The sequence below is a fragment of the Suncus etruscus genome, chromosome 19 (assembly GCF_024139225.1).
Source record: "Suncus etruscus isolate mSunEtr1 chromosome 19, mSunEtr1.pri.cur, whole genome shotgun sequence".
Taxonomy (NCBI): Eukaryota; Metazoa; Chordata; class Mammalia; order Eulipotyphla; family Soricidae; genus Suncus; species Suncus etruscus.
The window spans coordinates 24,197,939-24,207,275 of record NC_064866.1 but is presented as its reverse complement, the minus strand read 5'-3'; the positions used below and the strand labels follow the sequence as shown (position 1 = coordinate 24,207,275).

The following is a 9,337-nucleotide window of genomic DNA, read 5'->3' as shown; positions in this document are numbered from 1 at the left end:
AATGAAAGACATTCTTGCAATAATAATTTTCAGACACAAAAGAGAGGAGGGCTAGAAGTTACAGCTCACCTCATGAAGCTCACCACAAACAGGGATGAGTTTAGTTAGAGAAATAACTACATTCTGAACTATCCTAACAAGGAGAATGTATGAGGAAAATAGAAAGCCTGTCTAGAGTACAGGCGAGGGTTGGGTGGGGAGGAGGGAGATTTGGGACATTGGTGATGGGACGGTTGCACTGGTGATGGGTAGTGTTCTTTACAGGACTAAAATCCAAACACAATCATGTATTTAATCAAGGTTTATATTTAATAAAATATATAAAAAATTAAAAAATTAAAATGTGAAACAAAAAATAAAAAAATAAGAAAGTTGGCCCCATAAGAGTTTAAAGGCCATTTAATACTTAATATAGGATGACTATATTCTATAATTAAAAGTAATAAATTTGTAATTAAATGTAAATATGTAGCTTCAAATAATTATATATATTCACTTTTACAAGAAAACATTTGAAATTTGGCATACTTTATACCTACATTCACTTAATGATAAATATTGAAATCTGTCATATGGTATCACACTACAAGAAGTATATTAAAATTGAGAATGAAGATGAACAATCCTCCCACCACAAAGCTTTCTTCTGTTGTTTCACAACTACTATTATTTATTTTCTACTGAAAATCACTCTTTTCTTCCATGTTAGCAACTTTGTTTTACACTATAAGAATGCTTAATGTGAAATCATATGATGAAGAATTTTCCTTAATTACTTTTATGATAGCTTATAACTCTGATTCATCTAGATTGTTGCATGTTTTTGTATTGTGTTACCATAATATTATTTTTATACTGAATACTATTTTAGGTTAGATATGTTATTCAGTATCGCATTGCTGAAAATCTGGATTATTTACAGATTTGGGCAATAACAATAATGCTAAAATGTGTTTTGACACTATTATTTCTTGCTACAATTATTGTAGAGTAAAACATTTAGTATGCAATAACTCTATTGTATTGTTAATGCATGTTTACATTTTAAGTATCCAAAATTATTATTAAGATAGCACAAAGATGATTTATTTTTCATAGGATTACAGTCTTCTCTTCAATAAATTATAACATAGTTAATACATATGCATTTAGTTTATTTCCTATCAAATAAAAGTAAATATGTGGTATTTTATGTACAAAGTTTATTTAATTTTTATCTAATAAAATTACAATTTGTAGTGTTTGATATATAGTTATTGAAACTCACCTAAAATAAATCTTTAGATATCTGTAGGAAATTTTAATTTCAAGAGTAATAGACATATCTTTATCCCAAATCTTATCTTATTTTCCCAAGTAAATTGAACAATTGCACCAAAATATAAATTGGACTATAATTTATGTAGAAAATTTAAGTTAATGGATACCAGGTAATATTGAATTGCTGTATTGAAAATAGTAAAATTGATATAATTTTAAAATCTCAGTAAGTATAAAAATTATACTTTAATATTTTAATTTTTAGTTTTGAAGTTCTATCTGATGATTCTCAGAGGTTACTTGTGTCTTTTTACACAGAAATTACTCCTGAATACTCCTTGTAGCACTTAGGGATTCCTGGAATTGAAACTGGCTAGCTATGCCACATGCAAACAAGCTTCAGCCTTATATTTTAAATATTTAATTTTTATTTCTTGAAAAAATAAAAATAACCCAGTGGTTTTGGAATTCAAGAGAAGATATAATACAACATGAATGATAATAAATTAACTTGAAAATGCTTAAAATTAGCAAACAATGTAATTTATAAAAAAAACATATAAGTTTTTGGGGCCAGAGCAGTGGTGTAAGCGGTAAGGCATCTGTCTGCCTTGCTCTTGCTAGCCTAGGACAGACTGTGGTTCACCCACCTGCATCCCATATGGTCTCCCAATTAGGAGCAATTTCTGAGCACAAAATTAGGAGTAACCCCTGAGCATCACTGGTGTCACCAAAAAACCAAATATATATATATATATATATATATATATATATATATATATATATATATATATTAAAATTTTAATACTTACCTGGCAGGGGTGATTCCATGAACACGAAGGTGGTTCCCCTAGGGTGAGGCTTGCCCATGCACTCCAGGCATGTTTACCCCTGCGATTTCTCCAAATGTGGGAAACTCAACTGCGTAATTTATGGTAGTGGGGGACTGTGTGCGTGCTCTCCCCTTAAAAAAAAGAAAAAAAATTAATAAAAATTAAATTTAATGAAATTTAATTAAAATTAAAATATATATTACAATTTTAACATAAGATAGACAATTCCAGTTTCTTTTTCAGAATTCAACTGAAGGCCAAGGGGTTAATATTGGGGAATTTTCACAACACAGGTGAACTCTCCCAAGTAAATTTCTTAAAGTGCATTCCTATGCTTACCTTTCCTATTCACTTATCTCCTCCTCCAATTGCCCAATTTTATTAAATTTTGTTGTTTAACTTTTTGATAGACAATAGACACTCAATATATTTTTCAATGGACATTCAATATGAGTGTTCCATTTGTAACATCTGTTTCATACTCTTTGCCTCCTACTGAAAAATGTACCTGCTATCGATATAAATGATAGCCACAATACTCAGTGTTTCCTTCCCTCAGATTTTTGCATTCATATTATGCAGAATTGAAATTTATCAATATCACATGTTGTCTCATTATTTTACTGCTTATTCCAGTAGGGAAAATAAATGTCATAAAACCTACCAGTTAACATTTCAGAATAAATAGCTAATTTAACTATTGATGCTTAATGCACTTCAAATTGCTAGCTCAGACAGGAGAGACAACTAAGGCTTAAGACCTGTGGCTCTTTTGCACAAAACTCAGTTTGATTTTCAGCACCACATATTATGCCCCAAGATCACCAAGAAGCAGTAATAAGCTTAGGACACAATTAAGTGTAGACCAAAACAAATCAAAATATTAGCTTCTAGAAACACACTTTCATCCATGTGATTTGGTAATAACATGTCTATAATCACTAAAGCTGCTTTGTTTTACATAGTCTTTGGCTCCAATGAAAACAGCCTAAATACCATTAATTATGCCATATGCCCTCTATCTCTCTCCTTTCTCTCTAGAAGCTTAACTATAATTTAGGTCTGATGTATAATTTATGTCTTATTAAAAATAGAGTTCTATTTGAGTGGTGGAAACACCCCCACAATGCTCCAAAAGTTCCAGGTTTTATTAATGATACTTGGTTCATTGGTCAAGATGAATTAATGCTATGGTCAAGATGCAGTGTTTGTTTGGTATGGCTGTAGACCAGTGGGATCTCATAAGAGAGTTTTGGTTCTAAAGCTAGCTTCCCTATACTAATAACCTTCCATTTTTTAAGTTGTATAATGATTACTGCTGATAAAATCATTTAATTATAATAAGAGCTCCAACTTTCAATTCAGTAATAACAAGGCTAAATGTCGATGAGAAAGTAACCAGCTGTGTGAGTAACTATATATGCTATAGGCATTTGTAGCCTATAGCAGAGTTATCAAAAGGTTGATACCTAGTCTGTTTTTAAACTATTTTCTGCACTGTTGGCCATTTCCTTTTGTCCCAAAAATACATATTAAAGAAATGTAACTTGAAGTTATTTTAAAGAATTTTTTAAACTTTTTTTCATTGAATTCAGTCATGATATTCTATTTGACTACAGAATGATTTATAAGAAACATTGTAATATTTTATCAAGCCTAAATATTTCTTGACTGCCTGTACTGATATTTCTAGTATAGTATGCCAGAGAATTTGGTGGCCTCAGAAAAAATCACATGAACTATATAGATCAGTCTCTATAGAGTTAAAACTCACTATAGAGTTCATTCCATTTAAGATAACTAACTATACATATATAGCAGATTTTGTATGATTCAGTACAGGATTCATACTTGAAAAGTGAAAAGTAAACTTTTTTTAGGGGAAAGTCTTAGAGTAAATCATTGTGACATTATATGCAGTGATCATTTGTGTAGTAGTTCTTCTGCTTACTTTTTCTTTGATTTGTGTGATTTTTCTAGCATTATAAAATGCTCCAAGGTTAACATATTAATAAACTACTGTTTCCATTTCTCTAACTTTTAGTGGAGGAAACACTAAGAACTTACTCTTGACTCTGCATTCAGAGATCACTCCTACCAGAACTCTGGGGATCAAATAAGGAGTGTTTCAAGAAAATGCCCTATCCACTATATTATGTTTTCGGCCTGAATTTCTGGTTCTTTTTTTCCCTCAACAAAATGAAGATATGGACAATTAGCTTATTTACTATTATCAAAATATCCCAAATGCATTAATTTTCAGCTTACAGAACAAGAAAATACTAGCTTAAGTTCAAATATATATAGATATATAGATATATATGCATTTCTATGTGTAGTTGATATTGTCTATATTAAGTCAAACATGACTTCATACAAATGAGCTTAAGCTATTAACATATAAGAGAAGGGTCCTTTTTATTTTCTGTAATTATTATTATTTTATTAATAATTTTTATTATTTTACTGTAATTGAATTACAGTAGTATTTGTTGTTTTTCAAATACCTTTCTGCATGATAAGATTTTATTTTGTATATCTGTTTTATATAATGTGTTTATTGATACTCAAACTGAAAAATAATTACAATGTATAATTCAGTTTATAAACTGTTATATTTAAATTTTCTAACACATTAATGAAGTTTTTGTGCCTATGCACATAGATAAGTCTATAAATTTATTTTCTAATGATTTTTTAACTTTGCTTTTGCATTAGACAAATGTTAACCACTTAGGGCAATGATAAATTCTCATAAGATAACTTTTGTTTTTGTTTCTAGTTTGTTTTGGGGCCACAGCCGGTGATTCTTAGGGGTTACTCCTGGATTTGTGCTCAGAAACCACTCCTGGATTAGGGAGCATGGCTTGGGGAACCATATGGGACACCTGGGGATCAAACCGTAGTCCATCCTAGATGAGCAGTGTGCAAAGCAACTCTTCGCCACCACTCCGGCCCCATAACTCATAACTTTCATGGAAAATCGTGAGAATTTAAATTATTTTTGTTTAATTATATGCTAGAATACATAGTGATATGATCTGATTATTATGTTTTGCAATTATAGAAATTATTGATACAATAATTATTGATACAATTGCCCATGAGAAAACATAAACTACATAATTTCTTTGCATGTGTGAAAGTACAATTTCATTCATATTTTAATAATAGATATTTTATAATGTTCATTTTATATCCACTAAATACAATTGGACTAATAGAAGTGAATCTTCCTTTATTTTTAACTGTTATTAATAAACCTACAGAAGGCATTCCTTATTTATTTTATTATTTTTAGAGTATATTGTTATACTACTAATCTGCTCTAATATATTTCTTCCTTTTCATTACTAATTATATGTATACTAATCATAGGTTTTTAATATCTAAATATGGGTTATGTTTGAACCATGTTTTGAATAATGTAATGCCTCTTCAGATTATTTTCTTATTGCTATTTGAAATATATGTATTAATTAAAACAAGCATTTGATTTCATAATATAAATGAAAGTAGAACTCTAGTGAGAATTTTTTATTTTGTGTATAAGTCAGACTATCTGCTGTAATAATATGGGTAGAGTATATAAAAATCCACTGTTCTTACATAGTCTTGTTTAAATTTTTATTTCTGGGGCCGGCGCGGTGGTGCAGGATGTAAGGTGTCTGCCTTGCCAGCGTTAGCCTAGGACGAAACGCAGTTCGATACCCCCGCGTCCCATATGATCCCAGAAGCCAGGAGCGACTTCTGAGTGCATAGCCAGGAGTAACCCCTGAGCGTCACTGGGTGTGGCCCCAAAAAACAAACAACAAAAAAATTTTACTTCTTATGTGCAATTCATTTCATAATCCTTTCCTTGAAATCTCGTTAGCTATAATGAATTATTTTGCTTATTATTATACATTATTATACATGGGAAGACAATAATCATTCTATATGTGTTTTATTACATTTTAGTCTTTTAATAAATTTGTGACTTCAGACCTAGATTTTATAAAAACTTTTCGGTAGATCACACTGCGATTCTTCCATAATAAGCTATGATAATTAAAAATTAATTTTCTACCCCTAGACTCAATTTATTGTATGTAACAGGCTTCCATTGAGAAATGGAGCCAGCAAAAGCAGTTTAAAAACTCTGACTAGAGAGCATAGTATATCTTATATTATTAGTTATATTAGTTATCTGAATAGGTCTTCTCAGATTTGGGCATACAACACAAGCTGCTCTTCCACACCTAACAGATTTCTTAGGAATCCTAACTTACACTCTTGTTTCCATGAAAGTATTGCAGTTGGGTTAATAGTTGAGCTCAAGTGATGTGAGTGGGAAATAAACTCTCCAAGGAAATTTAACAACAAAATTTTTGAACCAAGGCCCATTTTTGAAGCCTAATAAAAATTTGAAATTAAGAATTACAGAACCATACCGGAACTAGCTCCAAAGGACCCCCACTGCAAGAACTCTACCCAAGACCTCCCTGCCTGGACTGCACACCTCACAAGGAAATCACAAAAGACAATGGGGAAGCCTATATTTCATCATAAGTATAGACCTATATAATACCACCTCTTACCCTGTTTCTCCCCAAATGTAAAATAATCTCTGGTTTCACGTTCTCCCTTTTTGTTTTTTCCTTTCTTTTTCTTCTTTTTTTTTTAATTCTTGTCCGTTTTTGTTTTGTTTTGTTTTGTTTTAGCTTTTGTTTTTTGATTTGATTTGTTTTGGCTTCTTTTGGGTAACTCCAGGCGGTGCTCAGAGGGTGCTCCTGGCTCTATGCTGGGAGATCACCCCTGGTGGGCACAAGGGACCAAGTGGAATGCTGGGATTTGAGCCACTGTTCTGCAGGAAGGACAGACGCCTTGTCTCCATGCTCTCTCTCCTGGACTTACTTTATTCCTTTAATTACGTCTTTTATTTAATCTTTTTTTTTTTAAAGAGAAACATTTTTTTCTTTACATATGTGTGAGCATATATATTTTTAGTTTTTGGCGTGTGTCTTGTTTTCTTCTCTCTCCACCCCCAAAAATCCACCAGCAATATAACGTAGCACCACTTCTTCCTACAAAGACATATTAAACAAAGGGAAAATTTTACATGTAAAAACAAATTTATTTACTAGGGATAAGAAAGAACTCATACTTCTTTACAACACAGGGACATCTCCCACCCTAAACGTATGTCATGTGGAACCAACTTAGACTCCAGGGAACTAGACACCGACCATCCAGCCTTGACTCCTGGATCCCAGACATAGATATGACAGAGCTCTCTACAACAGCTCCAGGAACCAAATCCCCTTCAGGGCATTCATAATGCTGCTATGATGCCAGCATGCGCCAGTTCTAAATTTATTACCTGACAACGAGAAAATGGGATCTTGATCTAAGAGCAAGTTGTCCTTCCTCATCAGCCAACTATAAGACAAAATCAGAAAACATGTCACCCTTGACCTGAGCAAAAGCCAAGATTGCTATACACAGATGACTGGTTGTTGCAACCAGGACTCTACAGTACACATCCCGGGACCAACAACAACAACAACAGCAACGAAAACCTCTAGCCTAGCTTTTGGTCTACAATCTGTTCAACAAACAAGATCTCCAACTCCAGAGGTCTGACTGAGATAACAGCAACTGAACGGATCTTCCGGAAACAGAACGAAAGACTTAATCCCAGGCTTCCCATCCTAGGAGCAACATAATGACTAAGACCACCAATTACAGAAGATGGCTTAAAAGGACACTGAAGAAGCAGAACTGCTAGAACCACAAAGAAAGACTCCATCATAAGCTCCATTCCTTGAGCTTCACAGTCACCAAGATCTCTAGATACAGAGGTCTGATTTTACCATTCAAGATGAAGCAGATATCTTCCATACACCACAAACGCACCGAGGGGAGAGTAAATGATCATACAAGGACTCTACAGTTAATCCCATGACAGTATACTTCAGGGGTGGAAAACTCTGCAACTCCTAGGCCAAGGGAATTCCCTCTATAATATTCCCAATACTTAATGTGCCTATGCAGGGGAAAAGAAAAAACACACAAAATAATCATCTTTCCACACATTTATTTATTGATTGATCGACTTTTTTGACATCTTTATTTTGGTGTAGATATTGAAGTTGATATCTCCAATTTAATTTAATTTAATTTAATTTTATCTTTCTCTTTCTTTTTGCACTCCAGCATTATTTGACTTCAGAACCAAGACTATTGTGTGGTGCTTATCTTTATTGCTGTAGTGCTCACTGGATATTTAATTTGATATTTCTTTATGTATTGTTGTGGTGTTTCAATTACCTTTTATATGTTCTCTCTCAAACTGAGGTTGAAAGCCTCTAGAAGGTCTCCACCCATTTTCAGCGTATTTGAGTTTTTTTTGTTTGTTTCTTTGTTTTTTTTCTTATTTTGTACCCCATTATATTGCTTTTCTTTCCTTCAAACAAAATCACATAACTCGATTTATCTAGCTCTGCCTTTTAAATATAGGGGGAAACAAGGGAGGGTACCAGGACCTAACAGATATATGACCATTAATAGTAAGCGAGACAAAGAGGGGACCACCTACTCTAGCAGCCAGGGGGGTGATGGTGGGGTATATGGGTTGCAGAAAGGGAACTGGGAGAGGGGGAGGACAAATTTGGTGATGGGTATTACCCTGATTCAATGTTAATGTGTACCTAAAATACTACTGTAAAATATATGCAACCCATTATGATCACAATAAAAATAAAAAAAAAGAATGAGAACAAAGAGGGAAGATCATATTTGCCCAAATTGCTTTATACAAAGCAATTAGCACCAGACGTTTTCTATAATTTAGAGTAGTAAATATTCTTAAACAGGTGATATGCTAAACATTTATGGTATATTATATAACATCCCTGATGGGTGGCCTAAAGACATTAATAGTTCATGATGAAATAGTCATATAAACGAGTTCAATACAGACCAAACCATTAAATATATTAGGTCCAGCTCAGGTAATTTGGTGAAAAACTTGGAAAAAACTGGTTTTCAGGAATTTTTGAATCTTATAAGTATAGAAAATGGATCTATGGTTAGCTGTCACTCACTCAAGGATCACTCTTGAAACCAACTAAGGAGGTAATGTTGAATATTCTGGTTGTGAGTTGGAAGTTGTTCTTCACTTTCTCCAGTGAGAGACTGCAAGTGTCCTCTAGCTGAGATGTCTTCAAAGTGCATTACATGTGTGAAGTTGTGTATCACTT

The 9,337-nt window shown here is 32.8% G+C and overlaps 1 non-coding gene across 1 annotated transcript; it reads left to right on the top strand.

Moving 5' to 3' along the window:
* The first annotated feature begins 2,064 nt into the window (after positions 1-2,064).
* Positions 2,065-2,227, top strand: LOC125997820 (U1 spliceosomal RNA). Its single transcript, XR_007491832.1, has one exon. It is a non-coding gene; the product is annotated as a U1 spliceosomal RNA (small nuclear RNA).
* Positions 2,228-9,337: the final 7,110 nt, after the last annotated feature.